The 14,872-nt window shown below is 34.6% G+C and overlaps 1 pseudogene; it reads right to left on the bottom strand.

Moving 5' to 3' along the window:
* LOC135275231 (uncharacterized protein C12orf50 homolog) overlaps positions 1-14,872 on the bottom strand; it is a 65,971-nt pseudogene that overhangs the window by 33,602 nt on the left and 17,497 nt on the right.

Here is a 14,872-nt window from a genome sequence, read left to right as displayed (position 1 = left end):
ATCTGGGAGGTTAGAAACTGGTCAGAGATTTCAGCATCTACATACAGCTCGGGAGGTAAAATTTGGCACAGAAGCCTCACCAGAGTAGAGATATCTTGGTGAACACCCCATGTCTCAGTTGATAACCCAGTAAAGCAATGCTGTAGGGGTGAGGGTCATATCCTAGGAATGAGGACTATACCTTCAAAGAAATGAAAATTAATGTATCACCCCTAATAAAGGCCAAAACCAGTCCTTCACAGAATTAAGGTGGCCAGCTGATAGTCTAGCTGCATGCCAGAAGAAAAGTTTCTTTCTTAAAAAACAACATCATTCATACACCATGTAATTTTTATCTATAATGTTCAGTAGCAAAAAAAATATCAGAAGGGCATAGTAAGACAGAACAAATGAGCAAAAACCTGAGGAAAATGAGAGATATCCCAGTGTTATCAAACAAGAAGTTGGAAAATATAACAGGCACATTGTCAAAACAGAGAACTGATAGAGAATTTAAGTAGAAAATCAATAAAAAGGTCAAACAAATTTAGAATTTAAAATATGGATTGAAGAGCAGAGAGGAAGAGAATTAGTGAACAGGACAGTAGGTTGGCAGAAAGTATCCAGATTTACCTAGAGAAATAAATAAGAAAAAAAAACACATTTAAGATGGACTAGAGTCTTAAAAACGCACCAGACAAAAGAGAAAGTCAAAATGGCCAATGAGTTTATGAAAAGCTGCTCAACATTATGAGTCATCAGGGAAATACAAATTAAAACTACAAAGATGTGCCACTAGCCCCCCACCAGAAAGGCTAAAGTTAAAGGACTGAAAATTCTCATTGTGGGTTAGGATACAGAGCAAGCTTATCTCAAAGAAAAGGAGGGCTTATGGCCTTTAGAAGACGTGTGCAAGAAAGAATGTTAACAATAGTCCCACACTGGAAATATTGTTCATCATAATCCCAGTATTCGATACTCATGGTGCTTTCGTGTGTTGTTTTTTGTTCGTTTATTTGTTTACAAACGTATAAAGAGTGGTGAAAAGTCTGAGTTGTTAGACCCACACATTTCTAGCTGAGGTCTAACAATGGCAATGCTCAGCATTCTCATTTCAGTTCATACAGAGATGACCAGAGAATGGCTGGAGACAGGAGGGGGCAGCACAGCACCGTGCAAGAAGCTCTGACTCTGGGGAGAGGTGAAAGGGATCTGAATCCAAGTTCTGAGGCTTGTCGGTGCGGGAACCTCAGGAGAGTCACTTAACACTTCTTAACTTTGTTTTCTCTTTTGTAAAATAAAGAAAACAGAATATAGCAGGATGAGTAATTTCTACGATTTAAGATTATAATCTCTGTGAGATGTATGTATATGTGTGTGTGTACGTATTTCCCCAAGGAGCAATGATTCAGTGTCTGCTAATTCAGTGTTCAGGTCAGCTTTATAGAACGTAGCTACCAGGAATAACAACAGTCAATCGTGTGTGGGCTTGTGTGTGTATCAACTGTGTGTATATGTATAGACTATATACAGAGAAGAAATGCCCATGTTTTCATATATACATACATATATATAGCATACATCTTATATATAGATATGTGTGTATATATGTGGCATATATCTATCTGTCTGTAGATATTTACAGCAATATAAAAAGGCTACTGCTACAATCAACAGCATGGATCAGTCTCATAAAAAGAGCATTAAGTAAAAGAATCCAAACTAAAAGAGTTCAAACTGTATATTTCCAGTTATATGAATGCCAAAAAATGCAAAATTAGCCTATAGTAAGAGTGAGCAGAGTAGTGGTTACCATTGGGAGAAGACTACTGACTTGGAGGGAAGGAGCCATCTGGAGTACCATAAATGTGGTTATATTGATACACACACACGTAAAATTTTAAGAAGCTATTCACTCCAGATCTGTGAACTTTATTAAAGTGTATAACACATTAAAATAACATTAAGATAAGACAATACCTCAAGTATTTTTCTTGAAATTGAACACTAACTCATTAATTATAATTTCAATTTTTGATCACCTTCATTTCAAAGATGTCTTATGAATACAGGGGTCTGAATATGTTTAGATATATCTATCATATACATATACCCAGAAGATTCTTTTATCTAGTGACACAGAGAACATTATGATGCCTGGAAAATCAATAAGCCTAACTATGCCAGAATCTAGAATGCCAGATGATGGAATTCTTGTAACATCCTTTTGGTATGGTTGTTCAACCAGTTTATGATAGTAATTTATAACGATATTACAGTAATAAACTGGTTGAACAACCACACCAAAAGGATGGTAGATAGACTAATGACTGTATAATGACATTCTCACATTTTCTAACACCCAACAAAGTAGGGAATATATTACTAATGTCACAATGTGAAGGAAAGTTTACTTTTATATGAAATCATTAGTTTATCAATGGTTGAAAATAACTTTTGATTAACCAGAAGGCAATTGGATTTAATAATATTTCAACAAAATGTCCAATTAGAATTGCTCAGGTTAAGTGGATCCCACTTATACAGGTTATATAGACAGTGGGAACTCCGATGGGAGAAACTAGCAGTGTTTCTAATTTGCAGCTAAACTGATTACTTCAAGGCAACTAAACAATGCCAGCTAGACTAAAATGCTGCAGATATAAGAAGAAAGAATCAAATTACTTTAGCACCAGAAGAAAAAAGAAAAAAAGCATACACAGAAGAAAATGGCTGACACCAGGACAGCAGAAAGTATCACCAATATGCCTAAGATATACTGGTACTTACTGACACCTGCTCTCAACTCCCTTCCTGATCTTCATGCACATTGTTCCCACCAGCCACACCTTTCAATCTCCCCACAAACTCTCTCTATATTTTTAAAACGAATGCCTGGAATTTTCAGTCAAAGGATTGATTTTCCAACATGTTTATGCTAAAAAGCAGTTCCAAAATATTTAAGCTATAATACACAGTTAGAATGTGATGTGTTGGCACACATGATATATATTTGAACACAGCTGCTTTAAAGCAGACTTACTCAAATGACTTATTAAGTGCCTCTTTCATTTACAGCTCTGTTATAGTATATTACAGCACATACATGACACCTAAATTCATTACAGTCTGGAGTTGAGCGTACACACACACACACACACACACACAGGCACACACACACATCAGGTTTCTCATTAAAATATGGAAAATGGAATGTCTTACACACTGAACACAAATTCGCGCAAGGTATTTGGTAGACATTTTAGTCTCTGAAAGCATCTGATTTTGTAACGTACCTCCAACTCCCTGTGTTAAACATGACATGGTCAAAAAAAGAAAAATTAGTTGTAAAAGATAAAATTCAGACATTTATTATGTGGTGATAGATTCAGTCAATCAGTAATAAATTAACTTACTTCCATTTTCAGAAGCAGCAATGTCAGTCCCTGGTTTCCTATGCAATGATGTTTTTATTTCACCTTGTCTTTCATATTGGCTAAATTTTGTCGGAACTGTAAGACTATCTCCTAGAAATAAGAAGAAGAAAAAGTCACTCCAGAAATTATTAGATGCTTAAATAAGAAATTTATGGTAGAATTCATGATGAAAGTAAAAAAGTTTTCAAGTTAATGCGAGTATTGTTTGAACAGTGATCTAATAAACAATAAATTAATAAATAGATGAGTTTTAAATTCTGTAATTGTCAACAAAGAAGTAAACGAGTATATTCTCCTATTTGGATTATTAATTCAATGGCAATTAAAAAATTTATGCTATCTAACACTATTGTATGTATTTAGTCAACACTAAACATATGGATATGTTTCTCATATACTGAATTTTGTAATATTGCTTTTGATTTTATCTGTTCACCATGAACAATCAGATAAAATGTATTAACACTACAAAATGCTAATTGCACTGATAATTAAATAACACTCTCGGCTTTCCTCATGCACTTCTAGATAATTTTCTTCTAAAATAAACAAAAGCAGAATAAAAGAGACATGACAACCTAATGCAATGTGTGATTATGGATTGAATCCTAGACCAGGGGATAACATTAATTTTACTATAAAGAACATTAATGGTATAATTGGTAAAATTTATGGGAAAAGAAGGTTGTAAATGATAGTTATCATTGGTAATTTTCTGATTTTTATATTTATACTACAGTTATGTAAAAGCAAAGCGATATCATTTCTATAACTTATTCTCTTAAAGAGCTCCGAAAATTATAATTGTATATTTAGAGAGAGTGAAAATTGAAATATGGTAAAATGCTAACATTTGAAGGAAATCTAGGTGAAGGCTATATAGGAATTAACTGAAGCTATTTAAAAATAAAAGCCTTGAAAGCATAATACAAAGCAAAAGTACATACAATAGTCTTCATAATATGCCATCTTTTTTTTTTTTTTTTTTTTTTTTGAGACAGAGTTTCGCTCTTGTTACCCAGGCTGGAGTGCAATGGCGCGATTTCGGTTCACCGCAACCTCCGCCTCCTGGGTTCAGGCAATTCTCCTGCCTCAGTCTCCTGAGTAGCTGGGATTACAGGCACGCGCCACTATGCCCAGCTAATTTTTTGTATTTTTAGTAGAGACGGGGTTTCACCATGTTGACCAGGATGGTCTTGATCTCTTGACCTCGTGGTCCACCCCCCTGGCCTCCCAAAGTGCTGGGATTACAGGCTTGAGCCACTGCGCCCGGCCAATATGCCATCTTTAATGTTCATTGTTAACTTATTTTTTTCTTTTGTTTTTATTTCCTTTTGTTTTTTCTCCTCTGAGTAGTGCAGCCTTGCAATCTGTCCTTCCCTATATGGCTCCCAAGTCTTGCAGACTCTTCTCCATCTGATGGTGTGTTGCTGCCACCTACTGCCACACGTTTGAATAGTTCGCTACAAACAGACTTGCACAGCATCTTGTGGATGTTCATCCACAATAAATCAGATTCTCCAAAAGTATGCGCCATAAAACACAGAGCCTTTGATTTGTCCTCCAGCACGGACCCTGAAATAGCCTTGTCCACAGAAGACTCTCATTCAATGACCAAATAATCTTTGTCCTGCCGCTAGCGTCATTCTGTGATCTCTTCTTCTTGGGCTAGGCTTACTTTTCTATACAGAAAGAAAAATCTAGACCTCTTTCACAGGGGTGATTTATCTCAAAGGCAAATAAAATGGTAAAAGCAAATTATTTACAGGATTACCCCATGGAGTGTGTAGTGTCATTGTGTGTTATGAAGTCTATTCATTCTGTCATTTCTCTAGGATAACATAATCCCATTAATAGCAGCTTTGGGTCATCCAATACAAACACTTTTTTCTAGCTCTCAATTACAATGTATTATTTATCACTTTATTCTTCTGTACATCATACTAAATAATTCAGTCTATCACACCAAGTATCTCTTATATATCACTATGAATGCTACCTTTTCATTTCTTACCGTTTTGCAATTCACTGCCACTTTCCAACGTCTTTTCTGACTCTTTCTCTGATATACGGGACACACTTTTCGAGGATGAAATACCTGGAGGAGTATGAAATCTGTAGTATTCTCCTAATCGAACATAAGAAAAGTAATAGTTAGTATATTGATCACATCAAGTATTATAAAATACAAAAAATGTTTGATTTCTTACCAGATTTACGACAAATCTCCTCAATTGCTCTTATTTCTTCAATTTCTTCAGGAGTCCTTGTCCATAAACTAGAAGCATCTATAGGATACATTTTTCTAGTTAAATTTTCCCAAAGCCAAATAATGTGAAAATTTATAAACTAGAAAGAAAAACCCCAAATACTGTTTTCATGGATAGATTATGTTTTTATATGTTTAAAGTCAATAATTTTACATACTAGTAATAGTTTCAAGTTGCTACATTTTAAGTATTAAACAGAGTTAGTCAAGAGAAAAGAAAGGACTATGTAATATGTACTTTGAAATGAGATGCTGAATGTATAGACTCAATGTTGAGATGATGTATGTTTATTTGGAGGTTGATGTAGGCATGAGAGACATGGAGCTGCAGCACACAGAAACAGTAATAAGTAGCTCTGTGTATTCCTAAGCACAGAAACTATGGTGGCCTGTGGCCCACAGAAGGACACATTCCAGCACAAAGACAGAGTGAGAGTTTATTTTTCTTCATGTTTATCTTGTATATACACACTTTCTGGCACCACTGTTTTGGGTTGATATGGGACGCAAAGGATGGACTAAACTGCAAAAACCTGGGTTCTAAACTTGTTCATACTCTTGTGAGGATGACCTAGAATAATGCAGATGACAGTGCTTTATAGATTATTAACTATTACATAGACCTCTGTAACTCAAGGATTAAATGTGAAGCTAATATATTATTAATACATATGTATATAAATAGAAACATGTGCATCAATGTGTTTTAGAAACAATTTATATAAAAAATGGAACTTATTAGTATCTCTCTATATACTAATATATACACCTGTATATATTTAAGCATCAGATATATCTCCCAACCATCACACAACAAAAAATTTCCAATCCAAATGATCATAAATATGTTAGACATAGAACAAATTAGAACATAACGAATTAAATTTGTTTAATACAATTCACGTAATCTTCTCAGCAAATTCTGCCTTATATATTTCATCATAAACCTCTATAGTTAAACATATATGTAGAAAATGTTGCGAGGTTTGTGAATGCGCATTATAAACCTGAGAAAAGGTCTACTAACCATTTTGTTCTTCTATTTCCTCTTCTTCCTCAAAATTGGTTTTTATAACTAAAGGACCGTGGATGGGTCGTGATATATTTTCCTGAGGTGTCAAAGGTTTCTGATTCTGGGTCTGGAGTGGAATTCCTTCCAGACTTTCTTTCTGTAGTGTCATATCTGCAGAGAAAATGCAACATTTTAGTCCATTAAAGATAAATGTGATGATAAGTATATTCGATAATCAATCACTGCCCTCCTAATTAACTATATATTATTTTACAACATGTATAATAATAATGCAATAATAGATTGTGTTTCTATGCATTAGCAATGAACAAACTGAAAATGAAATGAAAAATAATCCCACTTACAATAGCATCAAAGAGAAAAAATATTTAGGAATTAATTTTAAGATGTGCAAAATTTACATTCTGAAAATATTGCTGAAAGAAGAAAAAAATGTTGTTGAAGGAAGTTACAGAAGTGTTGAAATGGAAAAATATCCTTGTGTATGGATTGATTTGTTGTTGGTATGGCAATATTTTCCAAATTAATCTATGGGTTCAATACAACCCTTATCAAAATCCCAACAGACTTCTTTGCAAAAATTGACAAGCTGATTCTAAAATTTATATGGACATTACTACAAAACTAAAGTAATCAAGACTATCCGAACTAGCATAAAAACAAAAATAGATCTACGTATCATTGGAATAGGATTGCAAGACCAGAAATAAACCTTTATATGAATCAATTTATGCTCAATTGGTTTTCATCAAGGGTACATAGACCATTCAATGGAGAAAGAATAGTATTTTCAACAAATGGTGCTGGGACAACTACATAGCCACATGCAAAGTAATTAAGTTGCACAACTTCATCACATTATAAACAAAAATTAATGCAAAGTGGATCTAAGAACAAAATCCAGGAGCTGAAGCTATAAAACTCTTGGAAGAATCCTTAGGTTATACAAAGCTTTCTTAGATATGACATCAAAAGGATAAGCAATCATTGAAAAACAGCCAGCCCCCTGGCACATGGAGGTGAGCCACGACAGCACCTGTCAACAAGGCCTAGATTTTGCTGAAAAGCAGAAAAGCAGTTCCCAGCCCTCTCAGCCAGAGAGTGAAGAGACACTCAGAACCCCAAGGTGATGCAGAAAGAATGAGTAAGATCCAGCCTGGGCAACATGGCAAAACCCTATCTCTACAAAAGATACAAAAGTTAGTCAGGTGTGATGGTGCACACCTGTAGTCCCAACCACTCAGAAGGCTGAGGTGGAAGCATCACTTGAACCCCAGAGGTTGAAGCTGCACTTAGCCAAGATCATCCCACTGCACTCTAGCCTGAGCAACAGAGCAAGACTCTGTTTCAAAACAAAACCAAAACCAAATGAGATATCACTTCATACTACAGTGATTGCAATTATTACTTTTTTTTTATTAAAAAGACAATAACAAGTGTTGACAAGGATGTGAAGAAACTGGAATCTTCATACATTGCAGTTGGGAATGTAAAATGTTGCAACTACGTTAGAAAACAATTTGACAGTTCCTCAAAAGGCTGAACATGGAGTCATCATAAGTCCCATCTATTCCATTTTCAGCTACATACAAAGGGGTGTAAAAATATACGTCCATATTGTAAAATGTTCATTTGTACACAAATGTTTATATCAACGTTATTTATAACAGTCAAATAGTGGAAACAACCTAAATTTCCATTCTCTGATAAATGGATAGATAAAATGTGGCATATTCAGACAATGGAGTGCTATTAGGCTATAAAAAAGAATAAAGTACTGCTGCATGTGAGAGCATGGATGAATTTTGAAAACACACTAAGTGAAAGAAGTAATTCACAAAACAATAATGTATGATTCCATTTATATAAAATAACAAAAATCTATTTGTAGAAACAAGAAGGAAATTAGTGACCGTGTAGGTTTCAGGAGTTGGGAAGAAATGAGGAGTAACTCTTAACGGGTGTGGATTTCTTTTTTGGAGTGATCCAATGTTCAAAAATGGAATACTGTTCTTTGATCCATTTTGAGTTAATTTTTGTAATGTGATGATTTTCGCAATTTTTTTCTCTCTACATTTGAAATCATTATATTCAGAAAACATACACTGCACAATTTCCATCATTTTAAATTTATCTGGGTTTGTCTTATCACCTAGACTGTGATCTATACTGGAAAATATTTCTTGTGCACTAGAGAAAAACGTCTATTTCACAACTGTTAAATGGAATGTTTTGCTGAAGTATCTTAGGTCTAGTTCCTTTACAGTTGTCCAAATCTTTTATTATCTTGTTTACAGTTGTTTGCATGGTATATATTTTCTATTCTTTTAGTTTCAGCTAATAGTTTCTGTTGAATTTAAAAGAGTGTTTTCTGTAGACAGCATGTAGTTTTATCTTTATTTTTATTCTCACAATCTCTGCCTTTTGATTACATTTTTTAATCCATTCACAATTAATGTTATTGATATACTTGGATTCAGGTACACGATTTTACTTTGTTTTCTATATGTCTAATGTCTTTGTTGTTCTGCTGTTTCTCTTTCTTTTACACTGATGAATATTTTCTAGTATAATATTTAATTTCTTTAATCATTCTGCATTTTTTATAGTATTTTTTCATTTGCTCTATGGCTTACTAAATATTTCTGAACATCAAAATCTATTTCATATTTATACTAATTTAATTCCAGTGATATATAAGAGGTTTCTCCTATATAGGTCTATTCCCTCTTCCTCCTTTCTGTGCTATTATTGTTACATACGTCACATTTCTATGCATGACAAACCCAATAACACATTGTTATATTTATTACTTAAGATAATTGTATGACTTTAAGGAGATAAGAGAGGAAAAAAGATCAAGTATGTTTTTATAGTTTGTTCTATAAACAGAGACTAATCATATTTTTATTTATAATTTCTAATTCTCTTCATCTGTTCCTATGGATTTGTGTTACTATCTGGTGTCATTTCTTTGCCATCATACAGTTTTGCTTCCATCTGCCTCCTTTGTGTGGCTATTGTTGAATATAGTACATTTCTAAATATTACTGGCTTAAAAAATATAATTTTATATATTGTTTTACAAAATTTTAAAACAGATTATAGAAGGAAGAGAAATATGCCCTTATGATGGTTTTATAGTTACACAACTACCTTGATCAGCATACTTTGTTTCTTCATGTGGATTTGAAATACTGACTCAGGTCACTTGCTTTCCAACTGAAAATTTTCCTTTAGTATTTAAGGTATGCATACTGGCAACAACAAATTCTCTGTTTTTGTTTTCTGGAAATGTTTTCATTTTGCCTTTAATTTTGAAATACAGCATTTAAAACTAGTTTTCTGGACAAAGATTCTTGGTTGACCCTGTTTTTTCTTTCAGCCTACAGTGAAAACTGCCTATATTGTTTCTGACGATAAGGTAGCTGTTAATCATACTGTGGTTCTATTATATGTAACAAAATATTTTTATCTTGTTGTTTTCCAGAATTTGCCTTTATCACCGGTATTTATCATTTTTAACATGATGTGTCTGGATGCAGATATATTTGTGTATATCCAACTTAGAGTTTGTTGAGCTTCTTGTATATGCAGATTAACTTTTAACTAAATTTGAGGAATTTCAGCCATTAGTTTTTCCTTCCTTAAATTTTGGTAAAATGCCTCATATTTCTCTTAGGCTCTGTTCATCTTTTTTTCATTTTTTCTTGGTTTTTCGGATTGCATAATTTCTGTTGATTTATATTCATATTTACTGGTTCTTTCTCTTGCAGTTCTCAAATCTACCCTTGAGCCCTTATACTATATTTTTCCATTTCAGTTATTGTGTGCTCAACGCCAAAATTTCAGTTCGTTAAGGTTTTTTCATAGTTTTTACCCATTGATAGTCTCTACTTGTTAAAATGTTCAATGAGCATTGTCTGCTCATGAACGCTTTTCAAAGAAGACATATACACAGGCAACAAGCATATGAAAACATGCTCAACATCACTAATCATTGGAGAAATGCAACGCAAAGCCACAATGAGATACTATCTCACACTAATCAGAATGGCTACTATTAAAAACCAAAAAATAACAGATGCTGGCAAGGCTGCAGAAAAAAGGCAATGTTTATACACTACTGGTCAGAATGTAAATCAGTTCAGCCATTGTGGAGAGCAGTTTGGCAATTTCTCGAAGAACTTAAAACAGAAATACAATTTGACCCAGCAATTCCATTATTGGGTATATACAGTCTACTGTGAAGACACATGCATGCGTATGTTCATCAAAGCGCTATTCACAATAGCAAAGACACAGAGTCAACCTAAAGGCCCATCGATGGTAGGCCGGATAAAGAAAATGAGGCATATATCCACTATGAAATACTACACAACCATAAAAAAGAATGAGATCATGTCCTTGGCAGCAACACGAATGGAGCTGGAGGCCATTTTCCTAAGGGAACTGACACAGGAATCGAAAACCAACATTGCACCTTCTCACTTCCAAGTAGGAGCTAAACATTGAGTACACATGGACACAAAGAAGGGAAGGACGGCCACTGGAGCCTACTCAAGTGCGGAAGATGAGAGGAGGGTAAAGATTGAAAACTACCTATCAAGTACTATGCTTATGACCTAGGTGACAAAATAATACATACATCAAACCCCAGGACATGCAGTTTATCTTTAGAACAAACCTGTATAAACAAACCTGTACCCCTGAAGCCAAAATAAAAGTTGAAAAAAAAATCGATGCACAGTTGAACATCACATTCCTCTCACAGGAGGCATTCTATTGCCTCCTGTGTTTCTATAAGTGAATTATACATTTCTGTTTTTTTGCATGTATCATAATCTTTTACTGAAAACTCAACATTTGTGACAATATTTTGTAGTAACTCTGAATATTGATCTCCCGCCTTAACCTGAAGCTTGTTGCTGTTTGCTTTTTAATTTTTGAGTGACTTTGTTGAAATACTTGAGTAAAATCTATTTTCTCCCACAATATGCAGCCTCTGTTGTCATTCCTCAGAGGATGTAGCCTTGGCATGTCCACAGTAAACAGGGATAACAAGGGCTTTAGCAGGATTCATTTTGCCCCTTTCCCTATTTTCTCCGCTAAGTTGTCCACCTCTACTGGTATCACACTGAGATATTAGCTTCCATACATTGCTGGCTTAATGCTCTGTTGTGTCATCAGTGTATAGGGCATAAATTGCTACACAGTTTAACCTGAGCAAATTCTGACTCCTTCAGAGAGCTAAGCTTGGAGGCCAATCTTCCAAGTTTGTTCCGATCCCAAAAGAGCTATTTTTAATTGTCTCTTTACCAGGTTGTCTTTGGTAAACTTCTAGCTGGTTTGCAGTTTAGTTTGCTCCTCTCTCAGAGAGACTGGCCTCCTCTTAATTACTTATCTCGAATCACCACTGTTTTCAGAGCATCCATAATTTTAAACTTCCCCACACTATGTTCTATTTCAAATAAATTTGGGTTTTTTTTGGAGCGCTTCAGAGTTTTCTACTCTCTACCTGCACAAAATCTCAGTGCTAATGCTAAGAGCAGGGATAGTCACTAAATTCTTTTGGAGTGACACCCCTGTTTTACAATTGGGGCATGAAGCAGAGGTGCTAATTTCTGGTCTTTATGACTTGTGCCTCTTGGCATGGGACCTCCACCCATGCTCCATCTGAGGCAAAGGTAATTGGGGTCCAATGATTCCTAGTCTGCTGCATGTGAGATAGAACTTTTGCTTTATGCATGGGGCTGGTGAAAACAAGATTCAAATCTCTTGGAACTTTTGCTTTATCAATGGGCTTAATGAAAACAAGATTCAGGCCTGAAAAATAGAGCTCTAGCAACATGGAGTTGGGAACTGGGGAGGATAAGAAACGTTAGCAGCTTTCTTCCCCCCAGACACATACTATAGTTCTTGACTAGAATCTAGACATAGAAAGAGCTCTATGTTCTTGGCTCCATCCATTCAGAGTAGAGCTTCTGTCACACTAAACTGAGAGGTGGTGAAAGGAGTGGGTGGTTGTTCCAATACAACAGACTTACCATTTCTACTGGCTTTAATAGATTTTATTTGAATGACTATGAGTTCGTTTGCTGTATGCCCTTAAGACAATTTCTTGAAACTTGGAAACATTTTTAACATGTAAGTTTCATCAACTATGATTATTTCACTAAGGAACAGGTTTATGGAATTCTTCACAGCATCATTCTGAAAGTTATCTAGTCATCACAAAATTTTTAATGCAAGTAGAATTATTTACAAGTTTGCCACATTGTTCACAATACCTTAGAAGAAGCCCATAGATAAAATTTTCAAATAAAATCTTCCAACGGAGATAGTGAAAACCTTTTTTTTAAAATAATTTTGTGAAATCTTCTAATTGACGTGAGTCTTCATATTATTTCAGTTTACAAAATGTTTACTATATTATAACTGACTGAGCAAATATTAGAACAACATGCTCATTCTGGACATTAGGTTTTAGCAAGTGTCTTACTCCTTTTTTGCCGCTGTAACAAAATATCTGGATAATTTATAAACAACAGAAACTTTTTTATCAAGGTTCTGGAGGCTGAGAGGCCCAAGGTCAAGGTGGTGGCACGTTTGGTCTCTATGAGGACTCTCTGCTTCCAAGATGGTGCCTTGTTACTGTGCCATCTAGAGGAGATAAATTCTGTGCCCTCACATAGAAGAAGGCAGAAGGGCAAAAGGGCAAAATAGACCAAACTCTGTGTGAAGCCTCTGAGGCCTTAATCTTATTCATATTCAACATGGATTTTGGAGGGATACAAACAAGCCATAGCAGCAGTATATACTTTTTTGCCTTGTAAACAAATAAGAATAATATTGATCATCATTCATCTCATTAAAAGACAATTTTTCAATATAATTATACTTTGATGTGCCATAATTATCAATATTTGTAATGTAGTTATGTTGTTTTAATAAATTAAATGCCAGTGATAATTGTAACAAAAACTCAGTCCTAAAGGCATGTGTTAAGAAAGTCGGTTAAAGAACATAAGTCTCCATAATACGGAAACTTCATACAACAAAAATTTAAATCTATACGTATTTTTGTTATATCAATGTTAATAGGTGATCAATAAACTCAAGCATAAATATATTAGGTTAGGGTAAAAATATGTGAAGAAAGTTAAACAGTAATAGCTTTATTTTTACTTTTCTTTTAAGTTCAGGGGCACATGTGCACGTTTCTTTCATAGGTAAACTTGTACCATGGGGGTTTGTTGTACAGATTGTTTCATCACCCAAGTATTAAGCCTAGTACCCATTAGTTATTGTTCCTGATCCTCTCCCTCCTTCCATCCTCCACCCTCTGGTAGGCCCCAGTGTGTGTTGTTGCCCTTTATGTGTCCATTCATTTTCATCTTTAGCTCCCTCTTGTAAGTTAGAACATGCACCATTTGATTTTCTGCAGTAGTTTGCTAAGGATAATGGCCTCCAGCTCCATCCATGTCCCCTCAAAGGATAGGATCTCATTCTTTTTAGAGGCTACATGTATTCCATTGCATATATGTGTTAAGACCATATTTTGTTTATCCAGTCTATCATTGTTGGGCATGTCGCTTGATCCCATGTCTTTGCTCTTGTGAATAGTTTATGGCTATCGTTTTAAGATAAAGAAAAATTTCCTTAAATAAAGAATTGTTTGCTTAAGCATTTTTTACCTTTTTAAAACTGTGAAATGTAACACATACACAGAAAAATATGAAAATTATAAAACATATAATATAATGAATATCGCAAAGTCAACACCTAAGTCATGTTATAATAGCCTCCTAAACATCCTCTTCAGTTCACACAACTTTCCTTCCCCATACTCACAACAGGTACCTTCAACCTAACCTATTGCAATCATTTTTTGTTTTTTCTTGTTATCTCCCTACTAAGTGTGCATCCCTAAACATAAAGCTTAATTTTGTTTGTTTTTGAACGTTTTATAAATAGAATTAAGCAGTATCTATTCTTTCTTGCCTTCTTTAATTTAATATTTTATCTGTTAAATACCTCCTTACTCACCTGTTTCTCCTATTTTCGTCACTGTCTAGTATTGAAGGAATGTACCACACTTTATTTATGCCTTCCACTTTTGTTGCACATTTGACTCTTTCTACCCTTTAGCCA

This window comes from Aotus nancymaae, unplaced genomic scaffold (genome assembly GCF_030222135.1).
Source record: "Aotus nancymaae isolate 86718 unplaced genomic scaffold, 86718_ANA_hifiasm-v0.15.2.pri h1tg000016l, whole genome shotgun sequence".
NCBI lineage: Eukaryota > Metazoa > Chordata > Mammalia > Primates > Aotidae > Aotus > Aotus nancymaae.
This window is presented reverse-complemented; position numbering and strand designations above follow the sequence as displayed.